The sequence below is a fragment of the Rhinolophus sinicus genome, linkage group LG10 (assembly GCF_036562045.2).
Source record: "Rhinolophus sinicus isolate RSC01 linkage group LG10, ASM3656204v1, whole genome shotgun sequence".
In the NCBI taxonomy this organism is placed as follows: Eukaryota; Metazoa; Chordata; class Mammalia; order Chiroptera; family Rhinolophidae; genus Rhinolophus; species Rhinolophus sinicus.
Genome location: NC_133759.1, coordinates 53,029,176 through 53,043,708, shown reverse-complemented (window position 1 = coordinate 53,043,708; position 14,533 = coordinate 53,029,176). Strand labels below are relative to the sequence as shown.

At 38.9% G+C, this 14,533-nt stretch overlaps 1 long non-coding RNA gene across 1 annotated transcript in view; it reads right to left on the bottom strand.

Annotated features, from left to right (window-relative positions):
* The window catches only part of LOC109443577 (uncharacterized), a 272,823-nt gene that overhangs the window by 102,120 nt on the left and 156,170 nt on the right, over nucleotides 1–14,533 (bottom strand). The gene's annotated exons all lie outside the window — the stretch shown is intronic.

Below are 14,533 nucleotides of genomic sequence, written 5' to 3'. Positions count from 1 at the left end.
TCTTTTAGAGCCCCCTCTTACCATATGGTAACCCCTAAACTATTGTCTATGTCTACGAGTTTTTGTTCCTTCATTTGTTTGTCTTATTCTTTTGCTGCTTCAGGTTTATATACCACGTATCAGTGAAATCATATGGTTCTCCACTTTTTCTGTCTGACTTATTTCGCTCAGCAAATAATCTCAAGACCTATCCATGTTGTCACAAATGGTCCTATTTCATCTTTTCTTATGCCAGAATAGTATTCCATTGTGTATATATACCACAACTTCTTTATCCATTCATCTATCGAAGGACATTTTGGTTGTTTCCATGTCTTGGCCACCGTAAATAAAGCTGCAATGAACATTGGAGCACACATGTCTTTATGGATAAATGTTTTCAGATTTATTGGGATAGATACCCAGGAGAGGGATTGCTGGGTCATATGGTAATTCTATCCTTTTTTTGAGGAACCTCCACACTGCCTTCCATAGCAGCTGCACCAATCTGCATTCCCACCAACAGTGGATGAGGGTTCCTTTTTCTCCACAGCCTCTCCAAATTTGTCACTATTTGTCTAAGAAAAAAGAACAATGCTGGAGATATCATCCTCCCTGACTTTAGCTTGTACTACAGGACAACAATAATCAAAACAGCATGGTATTGGCAGAAAAACAGACACACAGACCAATAGAATACAAGTGATTTACATTTTTGAAAGGCCACTTTGGCTGCAATGTAAGGAACACTGCAGGAGTCATGTGTAAAAATGCAGAGGCTGCTGCAGTTGCCCAGTTAAGGACCATGTTGTTGGAAAGCATAAATGGAGACTAGTGGACAGATTCATAAAGTACTTTGGAGGCAGATCTGAGAGACTGAATTGGAGGATGGGGAGGAAAATAGGGAAAAGAGAGAAATCAAGGATAATATGTAGGTTATACACTTGAACAACTGATGGGTGTGGGCTACTCTTTGTCGAAATGAAGAAGGCTGGAAGAGAAGGTTTACTAGTTTGGTAAGAACGAGGAGGAATGAAGAATTTGCGAGAAAAACAAGACTACTAAGTTTTGGCTTGAACAACTAGCTCATTATTTTATTAAATCTTCAGAGCAATCCTATAAAGTTATTCCTGTTTTTCACATAAAGAAATTGAAATTCAGGCAAGTCAAAAAACGTGCCCAAGGATACTCGGCAAGGAAGGGCCAGGACTGGGATTTGAGCCAAGGTGTCTGATTCTAGGGTCCACACATGCAATTACTACAGACGACTACCTCCCAGTACAGAAAGACTCAGATTTTGGTACTGGTTTTGTCTCAATGAACTTCTCTTTCTGAATTTATAAAACTAGACAAATAATACTCGTTGCATTAGAGTTGTAAGACTCAATGTGATTAAATGGGAGTTCTCGCTGAACTGTAGAATTGTTTATAAGAATAAAAGATTGCATTTCCAGCTACTGAATCCTGGCATGTATTCTGGTTCTGTTAACTATGAGTACTCTGGTTTTGCTGATGCCCACACCCTAGTCTGGTACATTTCTGCTGCATTATTTAGTTTCCAGTCAAAGAGCATTCCACTCCTAGGAGCCCTGAAGGGGACTCTGGAGATTCTACCCCAAGTCTGGGACAGTACCCTACTCTCAAATACCACTAGAGAACTTTGGGATTCTCCCTGCCTCTAGTCTGCCTTTTCTGATTTACCTTCAAGAAATGATGTGTTGGAGCCTGCCCGGTGGCTCAGGCGGTTAGAGCTCCATGCTCCTAACTCCGAAGGCTGCTGGTTCGATTCCCACATGGGCCAGTGGGCTCTCAACCACAAGGTTGCCAGTTTAACTCCTCGAGTCCCGCAAGGGATGGTAGGTTCCGCCCCCTGCAACTAAGGTTCAACACGGCACCTTGAGCTGAGCTGCCTCCCAGATGGCTCAGTTGGTTGGAGCTCAGGCTCTCAACCACAAGGTTGCCAGTTCAATTCCTCAACTCCCACAAGGGATGGTGGGCAGCGCCCCCTGCAACTAAAATTGAACACAGCACCTTGAGCTGAGCTGCCGCTGAGCTCCCAGATGGCTCAGTTGGTTGGAGCGCATCCTCTCAACCACAAGGTTGCCGGTTCGACTCCCGCAAGGGATGGTTGGCTGTGCCCCCTGCAACTAGCAACAGCAACTGGACCTGGAGCTGAGCTGTGCCCTCCACAAACTAAGACTGAAAGAACAACAACTTGAAGCTGAACAGCACCCTCCACAACTGAGATTGAAAGGACAACAACTTGACTTGGAAAAAAGGCCTGGAAGTACATACTGTTCCCCAATAAAGTCCTCTTCCCTTTCCCCCCACCCCCACCCCCCCAAAAAAAAAGACTTCCAAAAAAAAAAAAAAAAAAGAAATGATGTGTTGTGCTGAGCCTGGAGGTGAAAATTCTACACAATGGGGATGTTGTCATGTACACAGTTTAGCGACTTGTGTCCTCTACAGGAGGCTTTCTCATGACACTTTATAAACTGTGAAAGACGCTCTAAGCCTGCAGCTGAGAGAGTCCTTGACAACTGCCCAGCCACTGTCCCTTTGAGCTGGAAAGTGAGAGGAAGGGAAGGAGAAAGAGAAAGGGAAAGAGAAGGCTACCATCTGTGAGCTCCTATTGAGTCTTAGCCCCATGGCGGGTATTTTTATTCATATTATCGCCATTAACCCTTATAACAATCTTAGATGGCAGCAGTTAGTATTCTCATTTAACAAACAGAGGTCCCAAAGCTCAGAGTGTTCATTTAACGTGCCAAAATTCACACATCAGATTAGAAGCAGTCAAAATTTTGCCCTACATATATTTGACTCTAAAATACAATTTTTTTTCTCCCAGTAGGCATTAGTGCCAAAGTAGCAGACAGAAGGACAAAAGTGTCTTCTTAGAGTGTGCTCAGAATCCTATTGAAAATACGAAGTCAAAAATCCACGGTGACTGAAAATTAATTTGATTTTTCAGCTCAGGCATGTCAGAAAAAAAATCTAGGTTTGGTTATTGTTACACATGTAGAATGTAAGTATCAAACTATAATGAAAAACATCGGCCATATTTAACCAGCCAGATTTTTATTTCCCAAGGCCATGATAAGGAAGATGACTGAAATTTAGTTTGCATAATTGTGAAGAAACCATGTTAGCAAAAGGAGAAGGAGGGCAGCTTATTCCATTGCTAAGAGAATCAATTCTTCCACCCAAATGAGAACGCTGGGTGAGAAAAGGGGATTTACATGGCTACCTTTCACCAGGATGATTTGATTTATGTAAGTAAATTTATACCTTTCCAGCTCTAAATCCAGACTGGTGCTGTTAAGCTGATGCATATCAGAGCAGACCGACTCACTTTCTCATTCCAAGTGGATAATTTAAATGCTTACATTAAAGTTTCTATGTTAACTTTTAGGGTTTTAAAAATGAAGTAAGTTTCTGTTCTCCATCAGACTCAGGAGCAATGGGAATTAATGTGATATTGTCTTTAATGAAATGTAGTGAGGATGTGTGATTCATGTTGGTTCCCAACCCTTTCCTTCTTTTTAAGACACCATAAAATGAAAAATACAACAGCTGTTTCATATTAAAGAGAAATGCAAATGTGCATTAGTGCAGCTCAGGAAATATTTTATATGTTCGGAGAATTTTTTATTTATATGAATGGACTCAATCTACATTTTTCCTATTTAACAAAATGGCACTAATTTCAATGGCTTTGCCAGCTATTTAAGCCAAATGCACAAAAAGAAATGGTCTAGAATCTAAGTCAAAGGTACATTTCTTTTCTCTAAAAGTATAAACAAACAAAAAAAATTCCGATGCTGTTTGCCCACCAAAGATCTTCTTATCACATTCTTCTTACACCTTGGTTACTAGATTAACTACTTTCAGTTGCATATCAAACAATCTCATCAGAAGTCAATTGTTTCAGTTGAGCTTTGTCATAGAGCAAACTGTGTTCAAACCCAGGTGCTCCCTGTGCTGGTAAATGGTGTTTGCAAAGGCCTCCTGGGGAGCAGTAATGCTTCCTCATTACTATACTCCTTCTACCGCCTACTTTGAATGCAGATAGAAATTATTTAAAACAGGAGAGCATTCCCGTGCTAATTAACGGCAGGCTGACTAACCAGCTCTCATTGACACCGAAAGCTTCAGTCTGCACAATTCTCCAACCAGTACAATAGTTCATGTCCAAGATTTTGCTGGACAATCTTAATCAGTCGTTGTGTGTATCACGGAAACCCAACAGCTGTGCACTTGGATGCCCTTATTATGATTAGCAGCAAATTGGTCGTTGAGCAGGGAATTTTTCATCAGGAGAGACTACATGACTTCATAAACTTGGGAATAGCGGGTTCTATTTATTTTTTTTCTGACTATAACTTACAACTTAGGAAATGAGCATATTTAGAGTAAAATTCACACTTTAATGAAAAGGGATATGTCTTAAGTTTCTTTTTAACACGTTGTCCATATTCCTTTCTTCTCTTCCAGGGAATAAGAGAATTGTCATCATTTAGAATTTTTCCCGATGAATGAAAGAGGAGGTCTCCATGACTTTTGCTTTTGGCATTGAAAGTATCAAAAGTTACCTCCTGGTGGCCATGGAATCAACAATTCTCTGGGATCTTGGGGGAATAACTCAAATAATTGCCCCTAAAAGGAAATCTTCCGATCCCTATAGTGGAAGATGCACATTTTGGGGACTAAGGAAACGTCAAATAACCTGCTGGACACCTGATAATTCACAAGAGCACGTTTCAAACTATCTATGGTCAGTGGATATTCATTTTAAACTCGGGCACAGCCCAGATGGTCCTGTCCTCCATATGTTAGAACAGAGCTGCCACAGTTTTAGCCTCTCAAATTTAGCCTTTTAAATTTTCCTGTTACCTTTAATTTAATGTGCAACCAAGATCTTATCTTAAAAAAAAAAAATACTCCTAACGGGAGAATTCACTGCTTTTTCTTCTATAAGGGCAACTTCTCTAGAGGAGGCAGCAGTTTTGTCATAATTAGTCCTTTAACTCTCTGATCATTACCAAGAGTTCATTCTCCTCGTTGTTCGCGGTCTTGTGATATGTAGATCCATTTCTTTGTAACTCCACAGTAGTGCTGCCAAATGGGATGACAGCCCTGTAGATATTAAAGATGGTCTGGAGATGTGCAGTTAATGACAAGAGAGTGGCCGAGTGCACAAACCTTCCCCTCTTGCGTGGCCCATGGAGGTGAAATCCACAGTTGTGACAGCAACTCAATTCTCTGATGTCTATGGCCTTCGGGGTGTCCCTGGGCAAAACTGTGAAGGATGTAAAATAAGACCACAGCCTTCTCCTATTGTCCCTGTGTGACTCTATCTTTCTTCATCTCCCATCTTACCCCAACACTACAGCACTCTAAAGAAACTAAGGTGGGCTGGGTAGTGCTAAGAGAAGACCCTGCAAGGAGGGTATAGTGGATACTGGTGTCCACCCAGAGCTGCTGTCCAGGGCCAATACCCCATCCCTCATCTGCTGGGAATGAAGCTACTGAAGGCTCCCAGCAGCATCCCTCAGCCTCGGGGAAATACCTTCCCCAAGTTTATGCCCACTCCCAGGGAGCATACTGGCTAATGCTGGAAAGCAAAGATCCTGCATCTTGGCCTCAGTTGGGAAAACTCTGAAGGGCAATCCCAGCTCTGCAGGCCCTACAGGGTTGGCCAAGGCCTCAGCTGCAAACAAACCACGTATCAGCTTTCTGTCCAATCCTGCCTTCCTTGCCTCCTTATGGGTGTATCTCCCGAGAGTACCCCCAAATCCTAAGTAAAATGAAATGAGGTTTAAGAGACAGGCAGGATCCAGTGTTTTAGGACAAATGCAAGAACAAAGGGAGCACAGTTTTTAACATCAGAATCTGCCATATATGCTGAAATAAGCTGGTGCTCCGGGGCGTCTTCGAGCTGCTCAGAGCACTCATTAAAGCTCACTCTAACAAACGTTCATGCTGAGGCTCCTACAGCCCAACCACACTGGTCATGATGATTTCTACTGTCCGCACCACAGAAAGGGATCCTGCAAACATGCTACCCCCCACCAGCCGCGTCTTCAGAGTTCCCTTTAAAATCCCAAGGCTGAGTAGCCCATCTGCCCTTAAGTCTACATCCCAACCCTCTGCCTCTCTCATCTCTGTTTTCCAGATAGTTCAAGCCATGAGTCAAGTCCTCTGGACAGCTGTCATTCCCCGGAGCACTCTGGAAGCTCAGTCCACTGCCAAGAACTTATCTTAGGTTCTCAACTTGCTTAATGTACATGAAGATGGAGGGTTTTTCCTTACAAGTTTGCTTTAAATATGGATATGTTTTTCTCCCAGGGACTTGTTTCCTGCCCCTTACCAGGGAGGAGAGCCAATAGTCTCCTGCCTCCTTCCCAGACCAAAAACAACCTTTACATCTCCTCCTGAGTTATAATGGCTAATAGAGATTGGGTACCTACTATGAGTCAGGCACTGTTCTGAGTGCTTTACGTGGCTTATCTTGTGTAATATTTATAATGAACTAGTGAAACATTATCATTATCCCCACTGTACAGATAAGGGAACGGAGCCTCAGAAGGGAGGGAAATTGGGTGAGATAAATGGTAAAACGGGCCTTGTCAGAACCGAGGTACTGATGAAATACCATGTAACAGCCCCATGAAAACAATACTAATTATCACAATTAAATATTGATGACCGCAACAATTACCTGAGTTCCACTATGATCATATGCCAATGATTAGGCATAAGATATAGTTTATATGGATTAGCAAAGCAAATGAATTTGGGAATACTGTAGAATGTAACTACAATTTATATAGCTGATAAAGTGAAAAAAATCATCAGAACTTACACATGTAGCTGCAAGTTACTTAGAAACATGACAAAAATCCTTGTCTAAAATAAATGTAAAAATGGATGAATAAGTTACTTATCTCACATTTTACTAATAATTTATTATGAGATGTACTTCCAAGCACTTAACATATTACCAGGAAATTTATATACTGATTATTAAAAAGAACTTAGCCATTTGAGCTAATACTGTTATATATTAAAACCAAATTTACTAAGCCATTAATTTCAGATACCTTTTTAAAAAGTACATTTATGTGTATTATCTTATTTAATTATACATTATTTAAAATGGCTTCAAGAGGGGCGGCTGGATGACTCAGTTGGTTAGAGCATGAGCTCTTAACAACAGGGTTGCCAGTTCAATTTCCACATGGGCCAGTGGGCTGCGCCCTCCACCAGATTGAAGACAAAGAGCTGCCACTAAGTTGCTGGCGGCGTGGCCAGATGGCTCAGTTGGTTAGAGCGCGAGCCCTTAACAACAAGGTTGCTGGTTCGATTCCCGCATGGGATGGTGGGCTGCGCCCTCTGCAACTAAAGATTGAAAATGGCGACTGGACTTGGAGCTGAGCTGCGCCCTCCACAACTAAATTGAAGGACAATGACTTGGAGCTGATGGGCCCTGGAGAAACACACTGTTCCCCAATATTCCCCAAATAAATTTTTAAAAAGTAATTTTAATGAATTAATTAATTTTAAAAATGGCTTCAAGATCTTAGCTTTATATTTTGAAATTTAGATTTTCTAGAGAAATATGGAAATTAAAAAAAAAAAAAGAAAGAACCAAGGGAAGCTGACAAAGTGGAAACACCTTTTGTGCCCTAGAAACCAGGAACCACATAGTATTGACTTATTGGAAGAATTTAGGCTTTACTGTATGTCTATTTTTGTCATGAAAAAATATCATCCTGCAGGAAATAATGTGTTTTCTAAGTACTGTATAGATTCTCTTATATCAGAAGCTCAGGTAACAGGATGTTAGTCATTCCTGAAGGAACAAGGACCACTTAACACTAAAGGCTCACAACATTATAACATAGTAATTGGGCTAAGTTCAGTAAATATCAATTAGCCTTATTATTTTTCCTATTATTATCACTGGTCATTAGAGTAATGGGGAAATGAGATCCATTATGATTCAGCAGGGAGGGAACCCGAGAAAGAAGTACTGGGACCTCACTGCCCTGCCACCCTCAGATCTCCTGTTGGTGCCTCCCCTTGGCTGAATCCAACCAGAAGCCATTGTTGTACACACGGATCAGCCTCCTCAGACCCACAGACAAGTGGAGAAGAACAGACAGTGAATCCACAGGGGCAAACAGAAGATATCTAACACATACACAGACAAACCATCTGATTTCTATTAGGCCAGACCCCAAAGTTCTCAAGCTACTTCATTTATCTGGACAAAAAATTCATTTTGAGGGCTTACTATGTGCCAGGTACAGTTGTATGTGCTGGAGACACTGCAGTGAATGAGATTGACAGGTCCCCACCATGGCTGCTTTATGACTTTCATGGGCTCCTTCCTTCATAAAAAATATTAAAAGATACATTTTGTGACTGTGTTTAAAGATAAATTTAATCCAAGCTGGATTCTTTATTATATATTCATTATTATTATTATTATTATTATTATTATTATATCCATTTTTTTTCTTTTACTTTTTAGAGACACTAAAATATTTTCATAGGTCTCTGAAAGTATCATGTGCCTACTGTGCCCTATGGCTAAATTGGCCAGCCTGGGTCTGCTATCATGGAACTGACATTCTAGTGGATGATACAATAACAAAAAAGCTGCAAATAAATCGAGGTGCAAATATCAGAAAAGTGCAATGAGGACAACTGAACAGGATATTTTACAAAGTAATCAGAAAGTGGGGCTGTATAGATGGAGTTTCCAGAGCAGGCTCCCCGAGGGGATCACACTTGAGATAAGAACCTCGATGACTAGAAGGACTCACATGTGAAGCATTTCATAATAAAAAAACTGAGCCCATAGATATAGATAACAGATTGGTGGTTTCCTGAATTGGGGTTGAGGTGGGTAAAATGGGTGAGGGGATCAAAAGGTACAAATTTCTAGTTATAAAATGAATAAGTCATGGAAATGTAAAATACAACATGTTTAGAGCTAGCATTCACATAGTGCTTACTATGTGTGTGTCAGGCACTCATTAAATCTTCAGGATGATTCTATAAGATAGATACTATTGTTATCTCCATGTTAGACATGAGGAAAGTGAAGATTAAAGTACGTTAAGGAAGTTGACAAAAGTCACATAACTGGTGCCCTGTGGAGCCAAGATTGAAACTCAGATAAAGTCCATGTGTTACCACAGCCCGTTTTATACTGTCACCTCCTTAGCTTTGATCATGCATCTGAATTACTGACCCAAATATGAAATGACTTAATCTCTATTTGGATGGCCCAAAGGAATCTAAAATTCAAATTACTTAAAACTGAGCTTATCTTATCTTACAAATGGTCTTCTTCCTTGTAAGCCTCAATAAATGGTGTTACATCCATCCAATTGTGCAAGCTAGAAAGCTTGATGTCATTCTTGACTTAATGCCAGCAACTGCCATCCCCAGCCAGCATTTAATCATTGATAATGCCCTGTCTCTTTTACCTCTTTTGAATTTATTTAGCTCTCTATTCCTACTCTTCCAACTTCATTCTAGCTCTCACTCTTCATTACCTGATTTTACTGCAATACCCACCATATAGTCTCTGCCAAGAATGGGGATCCATATTTGTCCTGAAAAAGACTCTGAGGTAATGACCAGAAGCAATAGAATTAATGTTGTGGTTGATGGGTAATGTTTTTCATGGGAACACTGGGCAAGTGGTGGCACTAGTGCCAGGACTTGCCAGCCTTTCCTTAGCATTCTAACACAATACCCAATACATGTAGGGCACATAATAAATAATGTTAGCAAAAACCCTCAACAAAATATTGGCGTACAGAATTCAGCAATACTTTAAAAGGATCATACAGCATGATCAAGTGGGATTTATTCCAGGGATGCAAGGATGGTTCAACATCCACAAATCAATCAATGTCAATCAATGTAATACCACATTAACATAATTAAGGATAAAAATCATATGATCAGGAAAAAGCATTTGATAAAATTTAACACCCATTTATGATAAAAACTCTCAACAAAGGGTATAGAAGGAACATATCTCAACATAATAAAGGCCATATATGACAAGCCTACAGAAAACATCATACTAAATGGTGAAATGCAGAAGGCCTTTCCTCTAAGATTAGAAACAAGAAACTTTTATTCAACATACAATTAGAAGTCCCAGACAGAGCAATAAAGCAAGAGAAATAAATAAAAGGCATCCAAATTGGAAAGGAAGAAGTAAAACTCTCACTAAATATTTACAGATGACATGATATTATATAGAGAAAGCCCTAAAGATTCCACCAAAAAAAACTGCTAAAACTAATAAATGAATTCAGTAAAGTTGCAGGATACAAAATCAATATACAAGAATCTGTTGCATTTCTATACATTAATAAAAAACTTTCAGAAAGAGAAATTAAGAACACAGTCCTATCTACAAGTGCATCAAAAATAATAAGATACCTAGGAACAAATTTAACTAAGAAGGGAAATGCAAGTAAAACCACAATGAGATATCATCTCATACCTGTTAGAATGGCTATTATCAAAAAGACGAGAAATAAGTGTTGGAGAGAATGTGGAGAAAAGAGAACCCTTGTGCACTGTTGGTAGGAATGTCAATTGGTTATAGCCACTATGGCTATATGGAGGTTTCTCAAAAAATTCAAAATAAAATTACCATATAATTCAGCAATTCCACTTCTGGTTATTTATCCAAAGAAAACAAAAACATTAATTCAAATATATATAGATATAGATATAGATATAGATATAGATATAGATATAGATATAGATATATAGATATATAGATATATAGATATAGATATAGATATAGATATAGATATAGATATAGATATAGATATAGATATAGATATAGATATATACCATGTTTCCCCAAAAATAAGACCTAGCCAGACTATCAGCTCTAATGCGTCTTTTGGAGCAAAAATTAATATAAGACCCTGTATCATTTTACTATAATATAAGACCGGGTCTCATATATATATATATATGAGACCCGGTCTTATATATATATATAAAATTTACAATAGCCAGATATAGAAACAACATAAATAAATGTCTACTAATTGATGAATATATAAAGAAAATGTGTTAAATGTGACATATATATGTGTGTGTGTGTGTATATATATATATATAAAGCATACACATTTTAAGAAATGTTATCTATGCTCAAGCAGTAGTTCGCCATAATCATAAGTGTCTGGACGCTGATGGTAACCACTTTGAGCACCTCTTGTAATTGCAGAAGTCAAACATGACTTGTATTCATCTTTTGTTATCGGTATATATTGAGTATTACAATTTTAATACAGTTTTTTCCTTTCTTAAAATGTGTATACATTTTTTGTGACCCTCTGTGTGTGTGTGTGTGTGTGTGTGTGTGTGTGTGTGTAATGGAATATTACCCAGAAATAAAAGAATGAAACCTCGTCATTTGCAACAACATGGATGAAGCTTGAGGGCATTATGCTAAGTGAAATAAGTCAGACAGAATAAATGATAAATAGTATATGGTCTCACTCATATGTGAAGTATATAATAATAATTAAAAAAAACTTAGCTCATAGATATAGATAACAGATTGGTGGTTTCCTGAATTGGGGGTAAGGTGGGTAAAATGGGTGAAGGAGGTCAAAAGGTACAAATTTCCAGTTATAAAATGAATAAGTCATGGAAATGTAAAGTACAATATGGTGATTATAGTTAATACTGTAGTGTGTATTCAAAAGTAGCCAGGAGACTGGATCTTGAAATTTCTCATCACAGCGGGAAATAAGTATAACTATATATGGTGACAGATATGGACTGGATTTACTGTAGTGATCATTTTGCAATATATACAAGTATGGAATCACCTCAAACTAATGTAATGCTATGTCAATTATACTTCCATTAAAAATAAATCAATGATGTTAAATGAATGAAAACCAAATATGAATGTTTTATGTATCTGAGACACTAAGCATAATGTTCTGGACCACCTATTGTTTGTATATTGGGTGTGATCTTTGTTGTATTGATGGCAATAGATCATTTCATTTTTACCCATCTGATTTAATTTAACACTGTTTGAAGCTGCTTCTTGTTTCTTGCCATGGTCTGTTAATGCATGCCAAGTTTCTCAAGTTTCTTTCTCACCCCACCTATCACCTCTCCTTCACAAAACACCCCTTGCCTTATCCCAGGTTTGGGGAGCCTGATAATTTAAAATGTTCATAATTCACCCAGGGGAAATTTTAGGTATCCATTTTATTACACACCCTCAATAATAAAGCTGTTCTACTTATAACGTGAACACATAACACACAGGGAGAAGCAGTGAGATGTGGAAATTCCAGTGTTTCTGTCCTTTAGGAGTTTAGATATGACTGTTATTCTACAAACCTTCACCTTGATTTTGGAGACTAATGTCTTTTTTGGCACCATATTCTATCCACTAACTTCTTGAATTATGTTTTACCTTTTCAATAGGGTTTCCTTCTTCTCAGTCTATCAGTCCACTCCCTAAACATGTCAGATAGTTCCCCTGCATATAATGAATATTTTATATTTGGCTGATTGATTTACTTTTATTTCTCAAGCAAAGCAAGCTTTTTATATATTAAATTGTTAGGTAGATATAAATGATGAATATTTTATATTTGGCTGATAGATTTACTTTTACTTCTCAAGCAAAGCAAGCTTTTTATATATTAAATTGTTAGTTAGATATAAAAGGGGTTTCATTTTTATTCTATATCCTTGTTCTTAATACTCACAATCAACAAGCACAGTCACTAATTCTCATTTAATTTATAAAAGTTACAATGGTTTGTTGGGCTGCCTCCCTCAAGATTCAAGGAGCTACTAATAATAACACAGAGCTACTGAACCATAGCATCTATTGGTCTGCACAACTAAAGACATTTTAACATTTGCAGGATTCCAGTCTGATGCAATTCATTCTGATCAGATGTCCACAGTCCAGAGTTATTATTAGCTGGAGAGAATCAGAAAGTGCTGGCCATTCTGCAGGTGAATTGTTATAAATGCACTTTGTTGTTGCCAAATAAGTAGGAGTTAACATTCAAGTTTATATAAAAGACTGTGACTGGATAAGAAAAAGTGTTTCAGGAATTAGTCAATTTTTTGCTATTCTGGCTTTTCTTTTGCAGTGGAAACCCAACTTGCTTATATAATTCATATATGTCAAAGAGCATATGTGTCCTCAAGTTGTAACTAATTCAGTTGGCAGAAAGGAAGCTCTTCGGATATGAGAGGAAAGAGAACACATAAGAAAAGTTAACTGTGTCTAAATCTCTCTCTAACCAGAACATTAGCACCATGATTAGCGTCAGAAATGAGGGGTTAGGGTCCTAGATTTCAGACAGGTTCTCCTCTGCGAAGGCGTATCGGGTGTCTCTTGTCCTTGGGGCAGGAGTACCCAAGAGACACCAGGGAGTCTGGGTTCAAAGAGCAACTGCTGAAAGTCAGGCAAAAGCCACACAGTGTCAGACAGGTAAGGGACAAGCAAGGAAACCACTGGATATTATCAGTCCAATGGAGATGATATAATCATTTTTAGAAATTCCCATAGTTTTTTTTTGCCAGTTACAAGGTAGGAGGGAAAGAGTCAGGGACACACAAGTCACAAAATGCCACGAGGAATTACCGAACCTAGTCTAAGCAAGGAAACTTAGTAGTTGCAGTGGCACATACAAAGCTAATGACAGTGCCATCTTGCTCTCAAGAAGCATACAGACTGGTAGGGAGAGACTGGTGAACAGAAAACAGTTACAGAAGGGCCACAGGGGGCAGAAGGCAGCGTGGGGCATAACGAGGCGCCCAGCATGACAGCATTAGAGTCACACCACCCCAGATTCAGTTGTGAGTCTGGCGCCAACTCTCCATGTGACCACAGGCCAAAAAACAAACAAAAACAAAACAACCTGGGATTAATCTCATGAGGTTGTCATGAGAATTAAATGAGAGATGGAGGAAACACGTATCTTTATTTTTTAAGATTGGCTATATCTATCATGGCTTGGGGAGTAGCATCCATTGGGAGGTAGCAGTAGTAGGTGCAGCAACTACAGTATGATGAATATGATTTGCAATGAAACAGAAATACCAGCGAAGCACCACTGACAGCGTACAGGCAGGAGAAACCTATTTACACTAGGAAATCTGTAATGCTATTTCACAATATCCAGTCTTCCCTATCTCAGTAAATGTGAATTCCATCTGCACGGACCAGAAACCTTGGTGTTATCTTTGGCTCCTCTTCCGCTCACACCTCATGCCCAAACCATCAGCAAATGCTGTTGCTCTGTCTTCAAATATATTCAGAATTCATCCACTGCTCACTACCTCCCCTTCCCCCATTTCCTTCAAACACTATCATCTCTCATCCAGATTCTGCAGTGGGCTCCAAACTGGTCTCCCTGCTTCTGCCCTTTCCTCCGATGATCAGTTTTCAATGCAGCAGTGACAAGGGTCCTTTTAAAATTACGTCACATTTCCCAAGTTCAAA